The sequence below is a fragment of the Poromitra crassiceps genome (genome assembly GCF_964638095.1).
Source record: "Poromitra crassiceps genome assembly, chromosome: 11".
Taxonomy (NCBI): Eukaryota; Metazoa; Chordata; class Actinopteri; order Beryciformes; family Melamphaidae; genus Poromitra; species Poromitra crassiceps.
Genome location: NC_139643.1, coordinates 120,034 through 142,970, shown reverse-complemented (window position 1 = coordinate 142,970; position 22,937 = coordinate 120,034). Strand labels below are relative to the sequence as shown.

The 22,937-nt window shown below is 42.6% G+C and overlaps 1 protein-coding gene across 1 annotated transcript in view; it reads right to left on the bottom strand.

The window, feature by feature from the left end:
- Nucleotides 1–19,442, bottom strand: part of LOC310785717 (NLR family CARD domain-containing protein 3-like) — a gene marked incomplete at its 3' end in the record, with an annotated part of 158,106 nt that extends 138,664 nt beyond the window's left edge. Inside the window, exon 1 of the mRNA XM_083646853.1 lies at nt 19,410–19,442. The remainder of the gene's footprint in view (nt 1–19,409) is intronic.
- Between the last annotated feature and the right edge of the window lie 3,495 nt (nt 19,443–22,937).

The window sequence follows — 22,937 nt, the reverse complement described above, 5'->3', positions numbered from 1 at the left end:
GGGGAGTGTCTTAGGCCCTTTATTATTTTTAATTTACATTAATGATCTACAAACTGCATGCAATGTCAACATGTTTCTGTATGCCGACGATTCTGCCATTCTGTCCTCTGACAAGGACGTGGAGAGACTTAAAGCCACTATGTGTGAGGAATTTAAGAAAATAAAATCCTGGCTTACTGATAACAAACTTTCCCTTCATATGGCCAAAACTGAATATATTATTTTTGGTTCTAAACCCAGGTTACACAAATTGGTCTCGTCTAGCATTGTCCTTGAGGGCCAGTCCTTTGAGGCAAAAGCCTCAGTCAGCTATTTAGGCTACCACCTAGACAGTAGCTTAGGAGGCGATACCATGGCCCTAAAAACAATTACCAAAGTGATCGGACAAACTAAGTTTCTGGCCAGAAAAGCCCCCTTTCTGGACCAGGCCACTCTTTTTTTGTTCTTCTTGGTACGGAGGTTTGACCAACGTTTTGAAGGAGAAACTGCAGGTTTCCCAGAACCAATTAGTAAGGCTAACTCTAGGCCTAGCCCCTAGAGACCATGTGGGAAAAGTACTCCTCCAGAAGCTGGGCTGGCTCCCCGTGGATGCTAGATATGTCCAGCTCCAACTTAAAGCAGCTACGAGCAACTTTTTCGATTGTTATTAAACAGTATAATTACAATATTGATGCATCACATCTTACCTATAATAGTAGCTGAGACCAAAGCCGTGTGTATCTGAGATTGCTCCCTTAGGTGATTATTAACTCATTCACCGCCAATGACGTCTTTGACGTGTTATCAGCAATGGCCTTCCCCGCCAAGGACGTGTTTGACGTGTTTTTGTTTTTATTGGTGCAGCGCCTGCAGCAAACACTTGCCCAGCCTGTGACACAGACACAGGTCCCTGCCTTCAAAGGGTAGCCGACAGCACGCGATCAAACACATACCGCAGCTGTTGTTTTGAAATTGAGCAAGAGGAAAAGCAGAGAACGGGTAACGCTTCCTTGTGCAAACAGGAGAAACGCCATTGAAACGCCCTCGGCGCGCTGCACGAGCTGGAGTCGCCTTCCTCTGTGCCAGCCAGGAGAAAACGGGAGAAAGTAATCAAGAGATGTGTTTGATCATCGGAGGAATGAGGAAATGATCGATCAGTTTGCGAGGGCGGTGAGGACGTGTTGAATAGCCGAGGGGAAAACGGGAACGATCAAATAGCAGAGTTGATATGACAGGGCAACACGGGTGTACCAGAACAAATCAAAAATAAACACAGGAACAGCTAGGCAGCAGCGGGCAGAAGGCACTCACAGCAGCCCGCTGTCCTTCTCAAGAGCTCTTCAGTTGGTTCATGAAATCGCTGGGCTGCGTGCCCTCCAGTGTTGCTCCTGGCCAATCCCAGCGCCACAGGGCGTGGTTATTGCTTATCCTATGTTGGGTTAGAAATCTAAAAGGGGGATCGTGTGTGTGTGTGTGTGTGTGTGTGTGTGTGTGTCTGTCTGTCTGTCTGTCTGTCTGTCTGTCTGTCTGTCGGTGTGTCTGTCTGTCTGTCTGTCTGTCTGTCTGCACACTCACACCGAGTAAACTGTATTGTTGAATGTAAAAAAAAAGCACTTCATGTGTGTATATATATATATATTTTTTTTTTTGTCATTTGTGTCCTAACGAATAATATTTACATGTCTGATGTCAATACAGTTCAAAATAAAAGAATTGAGAGTGAGTTATGCCTGAGATTGTGCCCTTTTACAAAAATGCTTTTTTCTCCCTTTTCTCTTCCCAGACAGGCTTTTTTGGTGAACATGGGGTGTATAAAAAGGGTTATAAGTAGAGTACAGAACATGCTAAAAGCTAACTTTCTTTTTGGGGGTGAAAGTAGAGACTTAGATCTTCATTTCGAGGTATTGGACATCACTGTAGTCCTAGTACAGAATTTACTGTGGGTCTTGAAAGATGACCAAACATTATGGAAATACTTGGCCTGTGCCAAAAATGCCAGTCAGATATTGGCAGTGAATGAGTTAAGTCTATGTCTGTCTAAACTCGCATCAACAGGGGGCTCTCTAGAGCAGTGGTTCTCAAATGGGGGTCCGTGGCACTTTGCCAGGGGGTCCGCGAAAAGTTTTCAAGTATTTTTTTTTTTTTTTTTTTTTTATAAAATGCTACATGTTACTTATTCCTTCTCAAACTACTTCCTACATGGTGCTAGTCTATCAAAATATCTTGGCTGTCATTGATTGTGTTTCATAGTGGTTTTCTGTACTGTTGACAAATTGTGATATTGTAAGTCGCTTTGGATAAAACAAAAGTGTCTGCTAAATGACGTAATGTAAATGTAATGTAATAAAAAAAAAAAAAATTTTTTTTTTTGCAAAATCTTCATAGTTCAACGAAAATAGTTTATGCTTTAAATCTAAAATGGTTCATGGTAAAATGGTTTGGATTACAAACCTATCAAATTAAAAGTCAAGCACGTTACCGTGGAAACAATTAAGCTTAGCCCAAAATCACAAATCAGAATGAGGGGGTCCCCGGTATATTTTCTATCTTGTAAGGGGTCCTTGGCTGAAAAACATTTGAGAACCTCTGCTCTAGAGAGACCGGACCGGGTAACCCGGAAGTGAAACGCGGAAGTGAAACCCGGAAGTGAAACGCAGCTGCCTGCCTACGCCGTTCGCGCTGCCTAGCAACAGCATAAACATTGTGAACGCCACGCATACTCTCGGGAACATCTCTCGTTATATTCTAACAGGTTTTTTGGAAGTTATTTTGTGGTTATGGCCGAAGTGGCTGCTGCAAACCGTTTCATTTCACTTCCTGATCTGCCCTGGCTACAGACAGTCTAACACTGGCCGATTCACTCGGGGTTCAAGCGAGACTACGCTGGTCTCGTCGACTATTAGAGGTAAGATGTGATGCATTGATATTAAATTTATACTGTTTAATAACAATCGAAAAAGTTGCTCGTAGCTGCTTTAACATTGTTCATAACATCTATAACAACAGAGCCCCTGAATATCTTAGTAATCACTTTCAGAGGAGTGGAGATACACACTCCCACAACACTAGAGCCAGTACTGCTGACTTACGTCTACCTGGCTTTAAAACAAACCTAGGTAAGTGCTCTTTTAAATTTATCGGGGCTAAAAATTGGAACATGTTGCCCCTCCACTTAAAGTGTACAAGCAGCCAAGGCGTTTTCAAGAAAAAGGTCAAATTGTGGCTTCTTCAAGTCCCTGTCTAAGCTCTGATGTACAGCTTCTTTTGTGTATTTTGATCAGGGCTGTAGTGGTGGCTAAACGCACGTAAACGGCGTTTACGTACCTTTTTCAATGCTCTGCAGTGTTTAGGCACCTTTTAAGATTGTTTACTCACATGTTTAAATCGTTTATGCACACTTATTATTGCACGAGTTTTAACACGTTCGCGTAAACTCCGTTGATGCGGAGACCACGCGAAGCACGTCACACACCAAAAGAAAAGAAAAAAGATTACACATGGGCATGGCACTGACCAGGATCTCCGCGAACCGTAGCCTATTTTTGTGGAGCGCTCCGCGGGAAAGGTACACGGCCCCGGTCACGTTGGTGCCTTTATCGAGCTGTGCTTGCCTGCCCAGACAGCGCCCCCTTCAAACAACTTAACGGTGCCATTGTGCCAGCGATGCGCAATGCACATTGGAGACGTGCATTTGGAGACCAGCTCATGGTGAGCTGAACATAGGTAAGGTTGGTTAAAAATGTGTGTCCGGAGTGGGGAAAATCATATAGGCTCAGCGTTTTACAACTGAAGAGTGAATCACTGCCTGGTGTAAGAAACTTGATTGATTTCCCTCTGATCAAGTAAAGTTTGTAAGGTGCGTGCGAGTCAACTTGAATAGTCCAGGTGCTACTGTATAAAGCCAAAATAATACGACCATGTTGAAAACTATCTAGAAACATACTGGTGTTTGTTGTGCCGAGATCTGTATAAATAAATATTGGCTGACTAAAATTTAGTGGCCAGAGTGGCAGAACCACTTTTATTTCCATGTACAGTATGTTGTCTACCTATCCTTGCCCAATGTGTTTGTGGACAGTTTGAATTATATATTGGTATTCAAGAATCATAGATTCAATCTGTCTACATACTTTTAGCTATAAAGCTGAAGCTGACAATCACAGGTACAGTGTGTGTGAGAGAGATAACTATATTACTCTTCAAACTGTATATACTGGGTTCATACAAGGTCCTTTAAAGTAGGCTACCTACTGTATAATTTAACTTTTCATACCTGGAGAAATTCAACAAATGTTCAATAAATACATTTTATATTGATTGTTTAGGCCTAATTATTTGTAAAGTCACAACACATTAGAAATGTGTGTAGTTCATTTTGCTCTCAAATGCACCAGTTTGATGAATTTTACTTTAAAATGTAAAAAAAAAAATCTTCCGGGGGAGAATCCCCCCGGACCCCCCTTGAGGGGCAAGGCCCATCCCATAGCCAGCTACTTTTTCTATCTGGCTGGCTACTCAGAAATGTGGGGGAACCCCCTGATATACCTTATAGGGCTATATGATCCAGATTAAGTTGTTCTATATACTCTCATATTTTGTCTTGTATATCGGTCATGGAAGCTTATTTATCCGCCGTTATAACACTGCCGGTGCCGCGTGAGAAAGCTGCCAAAAGTATAGTTTACCCACCTTTTTTTTTTTACCACTACAGCACTGATTTTGATATGTATGTTTCTCATCTCTCATTGCATAAATCATACTGTATTGAATGCTTCTGCTAATTATTTCATGTTTATATTGTTGTTGTTGTTTTTTTTATCTACCTATAGATTAAAAAAAAAGCGGTACTTATAGACCAAGGACCACAATGGAAATAAGTCTTGACTTTATTGTGCTTTATCCTTGATGTTATTCTTAGATCCATGTCTATACTTTGTTTAGTACACTGTATTTCAATTTGTAACCGTCAAATAAAATAAAATAAAATAAAATCACTCAACATCTCCAAAACCAAGGAGATGATTGTGGATTTCCGCAAAAACAAAGCTGAACTCCAGCCTTTAATTATAAATGATCAGGCTGTTGAGAAGGTGGAAAGTTTCAAATTCCTGGGGCCCACGATTTCCTCTTCTCTTAAATGGAACGTCAATGTGAGCCTTATCGTAAAGAAAGCTCACCAACATTTGTTCTTCCTGAGGCAACTCAGGAAATTCAAAGTCTCAAAGATAGGGATGTGTCACTTCTACCGAGCTATGATAGAGAGTGTGCTCACATTCTCTATCACAGTTTGGTTCGGTAACTGCTCAGCTGAGGATCATAGGTAAGGATTTGCCGAGAATATGCAATATCTATAATGACCGCATATTGAAGCTAGGGCTGAAGATAATAATGGACCCCTCCCATCCAGCCAATGCTCTCTTTGTCCCCCTTCCTTCAGGAAGAAGGGTACGCAGCATCAAATGCTGAACCACTCGTCTGCGTAACAGCTCGTACCCTGAAGCAGTGAGGGCCCTTAACTCCCCCTCAGTTCAGTTCACAACCCCAATTTAATTTTACCCCCTAGTTTTTTAATGCACCAGACACTGTAATGCATCATACACTTTTTTTATTGCACTAGCCGCCTGTGCCTACCCTGCACTGTACATACTGTGCATACTGTTTTGCATTCTACAGTTGTTTTTGATTGCATGTTACTCTACTTTTTATACATTGCAACAGATGTGTAGTTGTAGGGCTCTATTCTCCCACAGGCCATCGGCGCTATTACGGGCCTTAACCGCAAAAAAACGTGCCTTGCGCCTGTTTCGGCAAGATAGCAATAGGCTTTAGGCTGCCAAATGCGCTTTAGGCCGAATGGGCGTGGCGCAGTCCCAAAGTGGGCGTGTCGGCGCTAAATACCAGCCTAGTCATATCTTGGGAGCTGGCCTACATTTAGCGCTTTGCGCTTTTCAAAAGCAGGCCTATTCTTTGCCTTCACTGCTTCTTCTCTGTCACCCTTCTCTCTCTCTCTCTCTGAGTTCCCAGCATGCATTGTGTTTCTTCATTTCGCTACTAAATAGCCACCAAATGAGCCAAAATAGATATAAAAGGTAGTTCTAAATTAATGTGTAATGGTAACACAGCCTGCCATTGTCAACATTTCAATATTGGACCAAATAAAACCTCGAAATGAAAACACCACCCTATGTGAAACATATATGTCCTCCTGGGCATATATATACCCCTTGTCGAGTTAACGTGATTTAGAGAAGTAACAGCGGAACGCGCTTCGGAACGCGCTTCTAATGGCATCTGCTATACTGTGATGTCGTCCAATAACTTGGCCCTATTTCACATTTAGTTTTACAATAAAAACACATTTATGCAATGACTTGACATAATGTAGGGTATATTTATGTGCATCATCCTTCCTGCAGCAGGCGAGAGAAAATGATATCTTTCTGGACAAACTTTCACCAATCTAATAGGCTATATTTTTCTAGCTGATGCATAGAACATTATTTTCACTTTGATCTTGCTATAGTGTAGCGTATTTACATGCTTGCAGTATTGAAACTGCAGTTAGATTGGTTTGAGAAGCATAATAATATGGAATAATAGCCTATAATGCAGACAGACAGGCTGGATGAAGGGAGGGGGGGGGGGGGGCAGAGCGTTTGGCTTTCGTCTGGTTTTGCGGGATCACTGGAATTGGAGCTAAAAAGGCAAGCGTGCGATTCGTTTATTGCACTTATCCAATGAGCATGACGGTGCATAATTTTACGCCTAAAAGGCGTGGTTGTAATGCTTTGGGCTGCATCTAGCGCCAGCACGACGATATCAAGTGCGCCTTTCCACGCCCACTGCTTTGATCTGCGCCTGCCGCTCGGCCTAGAAACTGCGCCGATGCAACGATAGGGGCCGTATTGTCTGTCTCTCATAAGCCCTTTTCCCACATGCGCTTTGTACCGCAAAATGACCGGAACGTGGTCTAATGCCTGCTTGTGAGAAAGTAGTCGTGCCGGTATAAGCGCGACCCCGTCATCGCGGACATTTCACCAGTTTCGACCCACTCAGAAGAGCGGTATGCGCTATAGCGGATACAAGTGAGAAACGGATCCAGTCATTTTCCGCGACACCGGTCCTTCTCTCATGTGGGCGAGGTGTACACACGTTGCTTAACGTTCACTTCCAGCGTGCATCATCTAATCATTTGCGCACATCAAAGCAAACTACTTCCACATTTTCGCTGTGTCTGTCCTGTGTGGATGCTCCCCTCTCTCGAGCAGAGGGGAGGGGGAAAATCGGCTGTGTTTATTTTACGCTGGCTTGACGCTGCTCTTGAGTCAAACGAGTGTGATTTTATTGTGTGGCAAGTTTTGCCGACCCCCCAAATAAGCTCCCCCAAGCCTCTGCCATTCTCGCTGTGTCTGTCCTGTGTGGCTGCTCCCCTCTCTCGAGCAGAGGGGAGGGGGGAAATCGGCTGTGTTTATTACGCTGGCTTGACGCTGCTCTTGAGTCAAACGAGTGTGATTTTATTGTGTGGCAAGTTTTGCCGACCCCCCAAATAAGCTCCCCCTCCCCCCTCCCCCCAACATACCGGCTATTTGACGACAAGATTCTCACTTGCGAACGCTGAGGTGTGAAGGGAAATTCAGGGAAATGTCCGATATTGACTTACAGGTAATTTTACGGTACGCATGTGGGAAAAGGGCTATAGTCTGTGACTGTGATTGGTTTGTCTGTTTGAGCATATACCAAGACAAATTCCAATCAATTTTAATTAATATGGCAATAAACTATTGAATCTTGAATCTTGAATCAAGATATAGGGTGGTGCAGAAATGGCAGTAAAAAGGCTCAGGATAGTTCATTTATTCACAAATTCTCACAATTTATATATATTGGTCACTCTATGCCATGGTTTGTCATTTTTAAAAAGTGGCTCCCCAGAAAAAAGCATTTGACAAAATAACAAAGAAGAGCCTAACTTAGTTAGCTGACGTTGTGACCAACTGCATTCCTTTAGGGAACTAAACATGTTAACACGTTCACTGCCGTGGACGAGTTAACTCATCAAGCAGAAACCAACGGTTGACTGCCGTGGACGAGTTAACTCGTCAAAAAAAAAAAAAAATTGACGGTGGGACGTGGATCCAAGCCCCCTACGTCTCCTATAAAAATATGGAAGCCACCGAACGTGTACAACCCATTCCACCGACCCACTAAGTGGCGACAGTGCTCTACAGACTAGAGAAAGCCGAGCCAAAACTGCAGGGGAAAGCGTGAGGAAGCCATTCTCATACTGTAGAATGGTTTGGCGAAAACGCTTTCGCGCTGGCGCACAACGGTGGCGCACAACGGTGGGGGGTTCCAAAAATAGACTGGGTGCAACACACTTTGAAACACGCAGCATAAAGCCCAGAATCGCAAAAGCTTCATCAAAGCTCTCAACCGAAACCCCAAGAAACGAGCGAGCCCCATCCAGACTCGCCGGAAGAGCGGCCGCCAGCAGCCAGGCAGCACAGACAGGCAGAGACTCGTCGCCCGTGACAAACGCTGCAAAGCCACCAGAGACACACCCACGGAGGGAGGAGTTTGAAGGAGAGGGGGGTGGGGGTGCTCTTATGGAGGAAATTACTGTTCAGAACTATTGTTTAGATGTCTTGTCTTACTGATGCCAACAATAAATGGTTAAAGTGACTGTTCTATCGAATTTCACAAAAAGGCATTTTTCTCAGCTTTCATTTTCACACGCTGAAACCATGCTGTATTCAACTGCTAATGCCTACATAACTACTAACTCTACAAACTAACTCTTTTAGACAGAGAAAGCACACATTCTATTAGATCATTTTGAGATATTTTGTGTTCACAAAGTCCTAGCAGAAAATAATCCTCGGCTCTTGAAAGATGAGCCAGAATCCTCAAAAAAAACCTTGGCAGAAGCTACCTACAGTATAAAAAAAAACTGTTGGCAGTGAATGTGTTAATATCCAGCTGCTTCTGCCTCCCTCTTTTCCGTCATCATGCATACTGTCAGGAGGCAGCAGGGTGTGTGTCTTGTTTGTCTCCCCTGAGTGTTTCTGTACAGTGGGTGGAGTTTCTGCACTTGGCACCTGGGCTCTGCAGCACGGCTGCTTGTCATGTCTTTTAGATTTCAACATTTAATGTTATGTTTAAAAGTTTAAATGTTTTTGGAATTTATTTTCCCTAATTTTCTCTGCTCCTCCCTTCTTTTTCCGGCCGCATGTCTGTCTGTCTCTCTGGCCGTGAGTGACTGCCTGGCAGTGACAAGCTCTTAAAGATTGACGACGCGCACGGAAACACATGGAGCCACCGTAGACTGTATATCATATCTAGACCTAATATCATCCATTGGTTGTTGATACCAGAAAATGAGGTTTAATAATATTTGATTGGATTAATGGATTCTGCTGTATGGAAGTACAGGGAGAGGGGGCGGGGGAGTAGTGATGTTGACGCCACCTGAGGCTGCCGGGGGAGTGTCGGAATTAGTGTCACAGACTTGAACTGACTGCCATTTTGTTGTTGGCTTACCACTGCTCTGTTGTGCTGTATGTGACCCGCTCTATCAAAATGAGTCAGATGTCTCACTGCCAACTCATTGTCGTCCAGGTACAAGGTCAACTGTTTGAAAAGGATTGGTGTCAACTATAAAGAGCACCTTTGATATCAATTAGTATGACTTGCTGCCAGAGGACAAGACGTTATCTTGATAGAAAGCTAATCATTAAAGTTAAGCAACTGTTCACTGACAAGTTTAGATAGCCGGAAATCCCTCTCGTTTGATGATTTATTTGAGAAAATGTAATGTTATCTATCACACCCGCTAACCTGTTGCTCTTTGAACAACTCGGGATATTTATTGGCCAAGCTGGACGTGATTCGCTCCCTTTGCCTGCAGCTTTGAAACATCGTTTACAGACGGGTTATGTTGTGTCCGTGTCAGCAACGGAACCGTGGGATGGGGCGGAGGATTACACTGGAAGAAGCAACCATATTTCATGTAAGGCATCATGGCAGCTAGAAATAAGGTGGATGCATATTAATGTATTTATATATATAATATAATATTCTATAACATATATAGAGGATGTAGCCTAAATGATTTGCCACTAGCACCATGAAGAAGTAGGGCATCTGGCCTGAAACTTTGTGCAGGCAATACAATTTAAATAAAGTAGCCTATACAACTTATTGCAGTGCTGTCCTGGAGTAATTCCTTCATGAAGCATATATATTTGAAAAATAAATGTTAGGCCCTGTGCTCTAGAAATTTTTACTTTTAAAATATAAAATATAAAATACATTCTAATCACTTTCGGAATTGGGGTGTGAATAGACACATGAGCTATTTACACCCGCGGTACAAATAGCCCAGAGGAGGTTTTTCCAGTGAGGCATAGGAGGATGGTCCTCTATTTTCTAGAAGAGATGGGGGATTTTATATAATAATATATATATTTTTAAATAAAATATCAATCAAATGTGTTTTTCCTTAATAAAAATCATGCTATTCTTAAAATGCATCAACAACAGTGACCCCCGTATAGGGAACTGATGGAGTGGCATGCAGACAGAGTCTGTGCCAGTCTGTCATCCCCTGTCATGTCCTTGGGGGGTAGAGGATTAGAGGGGGTTGAGGGGTAGGGCGTTTGATTCCCATGGTAATTTATCTCATGCAAAATATTATTGGTTGAAAACACATGCATTTCACAAGTGAAAATTATGTGTTTTTCAACCATATTTAGCTGGAGCCTAACCCGCCCTCACCAATCAATACCAAACAATTTATTCAACCTAATTGGTTGTTGATTGGATAGATTGCTAAGATTGACATTGTATCGTCCATCTGGGCCCTTCTTGATCTAACTTCTTTCTCTCTCTTAAAAAAAAAAAAAATCTAAACTAACCTTAACTTGTACCACTGTTCCTTCAGAAGTTGTAGTTATCATAGACTGTGTTACATAGTTGATTGCTCTATTGCTGACAAAAAAATTGTTATTGTAAGTCGCTTTGGATAAAAGCGTCTGCCAAATGACGTAATGTAATGTAATGTAATGTCCACTGATGAATGAGTCTCTCAACGCTGAATCAAGTTCACTACGAGGAAGTGATGACATCAAAATTCCACTTTGCTGTGAGATGAGCTGACAGGAATGATTTCCACGACACTGACGACAGTAGCAGCATATTATATTTCCCCCTTATTTTTATTTACTTTTTATCAAGCAGTAATAGCGCGGTATGGCATGTACTTTCCTTAGGATTTTTTTGCTGAAATAGATTTGTTTTGCTGTTTTGGCTTTTATAGGGACCAAACTGTCAGAAAATAATGGGGTTCAAATTTTCAGACCCCTCCCTCACTTCCTGGGGGGGTCACTTCAGTTGTGGTCCTCTCAAAACTATTCTTGCACCTATTTCTGTGATTTGCTAACCAATTTTTATAATATTATGTGAATGTGTTTTTAAGTATACTGGGTTTGTTTATTGTACTTTCAAAGCTCCTGGAAGTGTCTTTTACCTATTTCAGTGCACCAGCTACAGTCCCTCCTCACCATTGGATCCATGGTAGATGCCCTACAGCTATGTATACCACTAATGGTCCAATTCACAAAGTGTTAGAGTAATTGTAAAGGTGTATTAGTATTCTCAGTTTATTTATAGCAGTTTTGTTAAAGAGAGTTCTGGTTGACAGGCGTTGATAAAGTAATTTAAGAAATACTTCATCATCATTGTCATTTGGAATGTCCTCCCTTATAGTGTTTGCACAGTCTCTACCATAGCATTTGCAGACAGGAGTGCAAGACATGTGATTGTTTTAGCAGCTGCACCGTCCCTTGCAACCTGCTTTGCAGCCACATTTGATGAGCTCAAGTACTGCCCGTGGAGCAGGGAGGGCAATTCACCTGACTGGACCATACCCTCCACTCTCTGAATTCCATCCATTCTATTCGATTGGAAGCTCAGGGCAATTTGCCTGGTATGATTTATCCCGCATTGAGCATTTGCTCTTGACCTCAATGCAATCTCTCCTGAGAGCTGATAATGTTCTGTCCTTGAAGAAGATCTGGAAGCTTTTGGGAAGCTGTTGAGGTACTGATTCACTAGACAGCAAGATGAGGTGTGGTACAGTGGCACAGTGGTAAGCGTTGTCGCCTCACAGCTAGAAGGTCCTGGGGTCGAATCCCACCTGGGACGCATTGAGTGCTGAAGGAGTGCATGCCCGTCCGCATGTCCTTGAGTGCCCACCGCCCGGGTTGGGTCGTCAAAAGGGCCCTTCTGTGTGGCGTTTGCATGTTCTCCCCGTGCCCCCTGGAGGTTTCCTTCATATAGGAACCCCTCACCAAAACATGCAATATCCTGGTCGCTGAAGTGGTGCCTCCTCTGGTCGTTCGGGGCACCTGTTCGGAGGGAGGGGAACTCATTGGAATAGCATGATCTTCCCACAAGCATGTGCCAGTTAAAATAGAAACGCTCCGTGAAAATGTAACTATTCAATGATTTGTAGGTTATAGGGCTTGGTCAGTATAGGACAGCGTCTGGGTCCGGAGTCCGGACTTTGAGGATCGTTGGACTAGTCGGTCCAGAGCTGCTTCAGCTTCATCTCTACTGAGTCCAACCATCCCACCATGTCCCTTTGGCTTCTTGATTTCCTGCTCGAGGGCTTGATCAGTGAATAGATGAGTGTATCTCTGACTTTTCCACCACAAATGCACCAGACTTCAGTGCATTCCATGTTTCCAGGTCATCCTCTTCAAGAGCATTCATTTGAGCAAGATAGACTGCCATCAGCCAGTCAGCAAATAAATACTTGATGAGTTTCTCTAATGATGACAAGTACTCCTCCCAGTCACCTGAGCGATACGATTAAGAAGACTCTCTACCTGTTGAAGATACTGGGTCAAGAACTGAGCGAACTCGTTAAGGTCTTTTTCATCTTCGAGTGGCTTGACATTTTCTGAGTACCAGGATTGGATTTCTTCAAAGATCTCTAGCATCTGTGGGTTACGTTCATGGAGTTTGTCCTTGAGAGCAATGCACTGCTTACGAATTAGACCATTTGGAAGGTATCAAAACGCAACATCATAATTGCAAGGCTGGTACTCAAGGCCTCGCTTGTAAATTTTGCCACCAAAAATCCCATGAAAAGCTGATGTGTATATCAAACTGAATGAATGTTGAGTCCCCGTGAGTCCCGAGTGGTAGCAAGTAAGTTGGTTAAACTCGCTCCCCCAGTATAAAGGCACGTTAATCAGCTCCGCCAAAGGATCTAGCTCTCTTGGTGCAGTGGTTAGCATGTCTGCCTCGTAACATGGGTTGCTGCAATTACCATCAAACACAACGCCGTTATGCACCACTTTCAATAGCACATGTGTCAAGGCCACTTCCATCAATTGTTTTACCAAGAGCATGCAAGGCAGCAAATGCAATGTGGAGAGTTCCAGCTCTTAGGATCCAATTAGTGTTCCCAACTGACTGCTGAATCTTCAACGTACAACTTCAACGAGGATTCTGCTACATTGGCCATATTTCAACACTGCAGAATCAGAACAGGAAATGCCTTTCAGAATGGTCTACACCTGCAGTAATGTATTAATTGTCACTGGATGCCCCTGAAAAGATAATTGTAGAAGTTGTATTGGCCGAGAAAAGAGCAGGAGTAGAGCGGAGAATGTAATGATGACTGAGATAGGCACAGGGGTCAGTCCGGGGTGTCCCAGGTACCAAACTGAAAGTCAGAAAGATATTCTTCTGGCTGCTTTAAAAGTGTAATAAATCAACTCAGAATATTTTAAAACCTACAAAACAACTCTAATATTATGAAAATCAGACATTAACTGGCTGACATACTATTATGGGAGGTCCCAAAATAGATGACCCCCCAGAAAGAGGGTGGGGGTCTGAAAAATTTGGACCTGATCGATTTCTGATAGTTTGGACTCTATAGAGCCAAGAATAGCAAAAAAATCAATTTTAGCACAAAAATTCTATGGGGGCTGTTTTCTTGACATACCATACCACACTATAAGTGTTCACAAGCCAGACAGTCGTTGCATTGGATTACGGGCCAAAACGAGTTTCGAGTTGCGGGCTGTGGTATGGTGGGATACTGGGATATTTGCAACGTCAGAAAACTGCATGCGGGTACATGCGGCTGCATGCGGGTACACTACAGACGGCATGGATATGCAAGTAAGTCAATTTAAAAAAAAAAGTTATCCGGCTCTTCTATTAAATTCGGCGTGGAAATGGTTCACCGAGCAGCGCTATTGTTTTCGTATTTATGTTTCATGCTGTCATTTTTCCTAATAAAAACTGCAACCTTAAATTCTCAGATTAACACCCTTGTAACCTACTGGTCCGGCTGGCCGGATCGAAGCGGGAATCGCGTATCGGAAATTTGGAAAATCTTGGAACGAAAGGTCTGAAATTCAGCTCAGGCTTTCTTTATGGTTTATTATGGTAATTCACGTTGCCAGGACTAGAAAAAATCATCCTGGCACCCAGAAACTCAAGTTATCATCAAATTACTATTAAGGTACGGCTGCACGGTCATTGACTTTCATTATAACGGCCTTTTTGACACCTCCAGGTAATTCTTACAAAATTAATGTATTTCATTTTTTTCAGTGGGCATCCTGGACCAAATACCTTGAAATTTGACCTTAATATCTAACCTTGGGGTTGATTGAACATTTGGTGGAGTTACAAGGCTTCAAAATCCATTGCATAGTTTTCCCATTGATTTCAATGTTAATTTTGCAAAAAAACAATTTTTTTTCCGACTCCCAGGTACTTTACCCAAAAATAATTATTTTTCTGATCTTACACCTCTCAGCTCGAGTCAAGACATCAAATTTGTAGCTTCTATTGTGTTTGCCCCCGCCCCCCTATTTGATCAGTGTTGGCACAGTACAGTGATCGTCATGGTAACATGTCACATGACCTGGGAATGCGGATTTTCCGGTGCAAACTAATGATTTGAAGCCTTTAGACCGAGATTGATGGATGAAGGAAGCTAGTTTGTGTTTTTTCTGAAAACTAGCTGGCAGTCGAAAATTGGCAGTTTCATGTATTTTTCGTTAAATTTACCTTATTTGATAGTATGTCGTATCTCAGCGCCCGTTCGTTGTAGAGACTCGCCACTAGCATGGCTGGAATCGGCGTCGAAAATTGACTCTAGATCTCTAATATCGTTGTGATCTGACGTTCTAAGAGCGTTCTATCACTTCCACTTTGAGGTACGCGCAAAGCACCGAGGCACAGTAAATCCGATGCCCACGAAGGAGCCTCTCGGGCGGGGGAGGCGGTCAGAGCGTCATAGGTGGAGCCCAGCTCTGTGCTCTCTCGCTCATGGCCTAAATGGCATTGTTCAAGCATGTGTCTTCAGCCAGATGTTAAACTATGGATATGAGGTATGAGGAATGGAGTCACGAACGGATAAGAATCAATAAAAATAAGAAAATAGTTAATTATGAATATAAAAAACAAGTACTAAGATCAAGATGCATGACCATGGACCAGTGTTTGCTTAGTAGGAAAAAAAGCAAATTTGCAATTCTCAAAAGACGGAGCTGGAAGAAAATAATTCCTCCACCAAATATGTGAGAAATCCAAAGCTATGATAATTCGACCACCCGCCACCAGGTGGCATTCATGGGAAGGGAAAAAAATCATATTTTGGGTTTTCTTACGAAAATCTTATTGTACAGTAAGTACAGTAAACTGGCATTCAAGGGGTTAAAATTCAGAGTAAGCATGAAATGTTGATATGAGGTATGAGAGATGAAGTTACCAATGGATAAGAATCAATAAAAAAATAAAAAATAATAATTATGAATATCAAAAATAATAATTAATATCAAGATCCATGACCATGGACCAGTGGTAACTTAGTGATAACAAAGTTAGCAGGGTACAAGGGTACTGAATTTGGCCCGTAAATCCGTCGCTGACTGCAAGCTCGTTTTTAAAGCGTGAGTGGTAATCTTTATACCATATGAAAGTAGAAGAAATAAGGAATCGATTGGGACGAAGCACGTCAACCTAGCATGTCGGGAAGGGGGGGTAAATAATGCTCCAAAGTTGATTAATTGAAATGTAACTAAACAGAGTATGTTGAAGTTGTTGGAGCCAGGGGAAGGCACGCTCTGGTTCCAGAATGATGCAATAAAGTGTAATTTAACGCTATTTGACAACAGTTTCGGCCGTAGACTGTGTCAAGTCTCATACAAACACAGTGCAAGACAGCCATTATAAAGACAGGTTCGGCGTGCAAAAGGCGTGCGGTGTGATCGCAAAAGCGTGTAACAGGTTCACGCCCAGCTCGGCGTAGGCGTGGGTTGAGGCAAGGCAAGGCGTAGGTTGTCTGTGTGAACTAAGCGTAACCCTACCCCTTAACCCTACCCATTAACCCTAACCTATTGACCTAACTCTAACCTATTGACCTCACCCTAACCTAACCCTAACCTTAACCTAACCCTAATCTTGACCTAACCCTAACCTATTGACCTAACCATAATCTTAACTTAAGCCTAATCTATTGACCTAACCCTAACCTATTGACCTAACCCTAACCTCACCTATTGACCTAACCCTAATCTTCACCTAACCCTAACCTATTGATCTAACCCTGATCTTAACCTAACCCTAACCTATTGACCTAAGTGTCCAACATTTGATATGTGGCTTGGGGAATTAGGAATTAGGAATCCCTAATCCCTAATTCACTAGAGAAAATCCCACATTCACTATGTCAAAGCGAGAAGGGGTCTATCAGAAAACCTGGCAACCTGTCAGCCTGCTTGGAAAGTGTAATGATTGAGGTTTTGTCAAGGTAACTGTGTCATTTGTCGTTGCCATGTCACTTATGATATCTGATCATTTGTATGTAACCTTCCTCGTTTGTATCACTACACTTTTTTCCCCTTTTTCTTTTCTTTCTTGGGGGGGTCTGTTGCTTCTGTGTTTGTTCTGTACTGTATTTCTGTGATGTCATTGTTACTTTTAAAAATCAATAAACAGATGTAAAAAAAAACTAGAACGACCGCAACGCGGACTTATGCCTCCGCCATTAGTTCATTCTGGGGTCCAAATCGCCATTTGAGGCAAATTGGAAGAGATTCCGTCAAGGCGCTCCTGTGATGTTGCGTTACAGAGCTTGGAAATTGGGTGTGTGAGAGGTCACAGTGACCTTGAACTTTGACCACTAAAATGTAATCAGTTCATGCTTGAGTCCAAGTCGGTGTTTGAGACAAGTTTGATTAAATTCCGTCAAGGCATTCCTGAGATATCGCGTTAACAAGCTTGAAAATGGTGTTCGAGAGCTCACCTTGACCTTTGACCTTTTCACCACCAAAATCTAATCAGATCATCCTTGAGTCTAAGGCGATGTTTGAGGCAAATTTGATGAAATTCCGTCAAGGCATTCGTGAGATATCGCGTTAACAAGCTGGAAAATGGCGTTTGAGAGGTCACAGTGACCATGACCTTTCACCTATGACCACCAAAATGTAATCAGTTCATCCTTGAGTCCAAGTCGATGTTTGAGACAAGTTTGATTAAATTCCGTCAAGGCATTCCTGAGATATCGCGTTAACAAGCTTGAAAATGGCGTTTGAGAGGTCACAGTGACCTTACCCTTTGACCTTTGACCACCAAAATCTAATCAGTTCATCCTTGAGTCCAAGTCGATGTTTGAGACAAGTTTGATTAAATTCCGTCAAGGCATTCATGAGATATCGCGTTAACAAGCTGGAAAATGGCGTTCGAGAGGTCACAGTGACCTTGACCTTTGACCTTTGACCACCAAAATCTAATCAGTTCATCCTTGAGTCCAAGTCGATGTTTGAGACAAGTTTGATTAAATTCCGTCAAGGCATTCCTGAGATATCGCGTTAACAAGCTTGAAAATGGCGTTCGAGAGGTCACAGTGACCTTGACCTTTGACCTTTGACCATCAAAATCTAATCAGATCATCCTTGAGTCTAAGTCGATGTTTGAGGCAAATTTGATGAAATTCCGTCCAGGCGTTCCTCAGATATCGCGTTAACAAACATCGTACGGACGGACGTACGGACGTACGGACGGACAACCCGGATCCATAATGCCTCCGGCCTGGCTATCGCCGGCGGAGGCATAACAATAGAAGGTTGGGTCTTCATATTCACCGCTCTGTTGGGAAATACAGATTTCCTGGGAAAAGTTCAGATGTACTGTTTTTCAATACCATAACCATATCTGTTATGGTAAACATAGAAAAATGCTAAATTTGTACATTTAACAAATGTGGATAAAAACCAAGGGAATGTAGAAGTTAATCTCTGCATTTCCTGGCAAATATCTACAAATGTGGATAAAAAGACCCAACCAAGTCCACGCTTTGTCTACGGAGAGGCCCACAGTCTCAGACTTTGAAATAATGTATTTAGTCATATAATAATTTATCTGGAGACAAGAACTTTAAGGACAAGGCTTTAAGGATACTTGAAGATTTTAACCATTTCATTACCTATTTCTTAAACTGCAGAACACTCTGTCTGTTGACACTTTCAAAAAGATTCATGTGTTCAGAGTTGACTGGCCTTTGTGCTTTTTGCGAGTGTAAATGTAAATGTGTAATCTCAGTCTATAAATTTCCACAATCTGTAAGCCTATTTAGACCGTAGATTTAGAAACGCATGCTCAATGAATAATGATCTCTATCACTCATTATGTGTGTGGTTGCACTGATCGAATAATTCATATATAAAATAATGATAATATAAAAGAGAAAACTGCTGAACTGAATTGAGACGATGCGGACATAGTTTTCATTGATAAAAACTAGCCTATTTTTGCTCATATATTGGCATACAGCCTACAGAACACAGTTCCAGCTGAACCATGCAAGAGTAGCCTGCATATTTAGTATTGGGGCTATCCCATATTTATCCCATATCTATATTATATGTATAGGCTTTTCTGGCATGTAGGAGAATATCACCCTCACTCCATTTGAGGCTCTGTTTATGATATGCGCTGCGGTGATTAATAGTGATAATATTTCTCCACGCATCGTTGAGCTGTTAAGACATAAAGTGCTAAGTAGGCTTAATTTAATTATGTAGCCTACAGAGCCACAAATGTTTTTCTTGTTCTATTCTCAGTTGACTGCAATCTATTTTTCATATGGCGATCTTATATGATTGGTGAGTGACTCCAGAGAGCTGATTATATGGGTCTGTCATGGATTTTGATCTTATCCTCTGAAGCTAGCTTTGCAGCGTGAGTTGCCATGGTGATTGAACTAGGTTAGACGTTAACTTGCTTTGTAGTACGGCTAAACCAGGTTCAAACTCAAACTTACTCGGATAAGGCATTAATCTAGCTACGTTGTACAGGCCCCTGCCCTGATTAGCTTTACACTTTAACAGTCATCTTACTTTGTGTCTGAAGGTCCAGGTTCATTACTGAAGGTTGGATGTATGTCCTTAGAGCGGTCACTCCCACAGCTGGGTGTTGGAGACTCTGCTCTGCTCTGCCATGCCTCCATCTTCTGGACTTTAGTCAGTCTGAAACAAACCACCCACGCACACGCGCACACACACACACACACACACACACACACGCGCAGTACACACACACACGCAGTACACACACATGCAGTACACACACACACACACACACACACGCACGCACACACACACACACACACACACGCAGTACACAGACACACACACACACACACACACACACACACACAGTCTTACTTAGGTCACTTTGGGGGTATTTACATAGATTTATATGCATTCCCTGCCCTGTAATCTTACCATAACCATAACCATAGCCACTACTTGCCTAACCTTAAGGCTGGGTTCACACCGACGACCCAAGCCTTGCCTATGCCTTGCATTTACCCACGCTTTTTAATAGGCGTCCGTTTTAGTCAACGAGGCTGTGTACACCGGCCGCCTGAGCGTGAACCCTGCGTGTACCCACGCCTTGCCTGTGCCTCGCCGATTTAATCGAATAGGCGTGAGTTCTATTTTGAAGCCGACAAGGCGCGTGCAGGCAGACTTCTTCTGTCAAGCCATGAAAGAAAAACGCACAATATCCGTCGGAAATGACAAAGTCAACTGAATTTCAAAATAAAATGGAGTTACTACAACAGTTTCGAGCAGAGAGAGAGAGAGATTGACGGGTGGCTATCACGTGGGGCTTTCTCCCCGTCGGCAAACAAATCTTCATGAGAGAGAATAGCGACCGAAGAAGCAAGATGGACAATGTTGTTGTGCCAGCACATATTCTTGCAAGATCACCTCTCTAAAATGTCCGACTATAGTCAGACCTGGTTATACATATCCAGCATCAATAGAACATTAAATATATCCGATTTATTTTACCTAGAGGCTACCCATGACAATTCTGGACAACACATGAAAAAATACAGTCGGGAGAGAGGAGAGGCGCTTGTGACTCGACTCCAGGTTCGGCGTGCAAAAGGCGTGCGGTGTGATCGCAAAAGCGTGTAACAGGTTCACGCCCAGCTCGGCGTAGGCGTGGGTTGAGGCAAGGCAAGGCGTAGGTTGTCTGTGTGAACTAAGCGTAACCCTACCCCTTAACCCTACCCATTAACCCTAACCTATTGACCTAACCCTAACCTATTCCCCTCACCCTAACCTAACCCTAACCTTAACCTAACCCTAACCTATTGACCTAACCCTAATCTTAACCTAACCCTAACCTATTGACCTAACCATAATCTATTGACCTAACCCTAACCTATTGACCTAACCCTAACCTCACCTATTGACCTAACCCTAATCTTCACTTAACCCTAACCTATTGATCTAACCCTGATCTTAACCTAACCCTAACCTATTGACCTAAGTCTCCAACATTCGATATGTGGCTTGAGGAATTAGGAATTAGGAATCCCTAATCCCTAATTCCCTAGAGAAAATCCCACATTCACTATGTCAAAGCGAGAAGGGGTCTATTAGAAAACCTGGCAACCTGTCAGCCTGCTTGGAAAGTGTAATGATTGAGGTTTTGTCAAGCTAACTGTGTCATTTGTCATTGCCATGTCACTTATGATATCTGATAATTTGTATGTAACCTTCCTCGTTTGTATCACTACACTTTTTTCCCCTTTTTCTTTTCTTTCTTGGGGGGGTCTGTTGCTTCTGTGTTTGTTCTGTACTGTATTTCTGTGATGTCATTGTTACTTTTAAAAATCAATAAACAGATGTAAAAAAAAAACAATAGAAGGTTGGGTCTTCATATTCACCGCTCTGTTAGGAAATACAGATTTCCTGGGAAAAGTTCAGATGTACAGTTTTTCAATACCATAACCATATCTGTTATGGTAAACATAGAAAAATGCTAAATTTCAATTCAATTCAATTCAATTCAAAAAACTTTATTAGTCCTGCAAGGGGCAATTTAAGGCATGAATACTGCAAACAAGCTGTACTTTGTACACATCCAAAAACAATACAAAAAACAAGACAATAAATACAATAAATGGCACTGATAAAGCAAGATCCCTGATTACAATGTATCCAACACCACAAAGGAATATAGGTGTCAGATCAATACAAATTAAATTCAGTCAATACAATCCAAGTGCATATTAGACTTGTTCAAGGGTTCAAATCAAAAGGTCAAGGTACAGACTTAGGCCCCTATCGTTGCATCGGCGCAGTTTCTAAGCCGAGCGGCAGGCGCAGATCAAAGCAGTGGGCGTGGACAGGCGCACTTGATATCGTCGTGCTGGCGCTAGATGCAGCCCAAAGCATTACAACCACGCCTTTTAGGCGTAAAATTATGCACCGTCATGCTCATTGGATAAGTGCAATAAACGAATCGCACGCTTGCCTTTTTAGCTCCAATTCCAGTGATCCCGCAAAACCAGACGAAAGCCAAACGCTCTGCCCCCCCCCCCCCCCCCCCCTCCCTTCATCCAGCCTGTCTGTCTGCATTATAGGCTATTATTCCATATTATTATGCTTCTCAAACCAATCTAACTGCAGTTTCAATACTGCAAGCATGTAAATACGCTACACTATAGCAAGATCAAAGTGAAAATAATGTTCTATGCATCAGCTAGAAAAATATAGCCTATTAGATTGGTGAAAGTTTGTCCAGAAAGATATCATTTTCTCTCGCCTGCTGCAGGAAGGATGATGCACATAAATATACCCTACATTATGTCAAGTCATTGCATAAATGTGTTTTTATTGTAAAACTAAATGTGAAATAGGGCCAAGTTATTGGACGGACATCACAGTATAGCAGATGCCATTAGAAGCGCGTTCCGAAGCGCGTTCCGCTGTTACTTCTCTAAATCACGTTAACTCGACAAGGGGTATATATATGCCCAGGAGGACATATATGTTTCACATAGGGTGGTGTTTTCATTTCGAGGTTTTATTTGGTCCAATATTGAAATGTTGACAATGGCAGGCTGTGTTACCATTACACATTAATTTAGAACTACCTTTTATATCTATTTTGGCTCATTTGGTGGCTATTTAGTAGCGAAATGAAGAAACACAATGCATGCTGGGAACTCAGAGAGAGAGAGAGAGAAGGGTGACAGAGAAGAAGCAGTGAAGGCAAAGAATAGGCCTGCTTTTCAAAAGCGCAAAGCGCTAAATGTAGGCCAGCTCCCAAGATATGACTAGGCTGGTATTTAGCGCCGACACGCCCACTTTGGGACTGCGCCACGCCCATTCGGCCTAAAGCGCATTTGGCAGCCTAAAGCCTATTGCTATCTTGCCGAAACAGGCGCAAGGCACGTTTTTTTGCGGTTAAGGCCCGTAATAGCGCCGATGGCCTGTGGGAGAATAGAGCCCTTAGTCTAGATAAACTGACCATTTCTTGTACTGTGGCTGTTCACCAGTCGAATGGCCTCTGGAACAAAACCAAACTTCCTTCTGTTTGTTTTGCAGGCAGGCTGTCTAAAG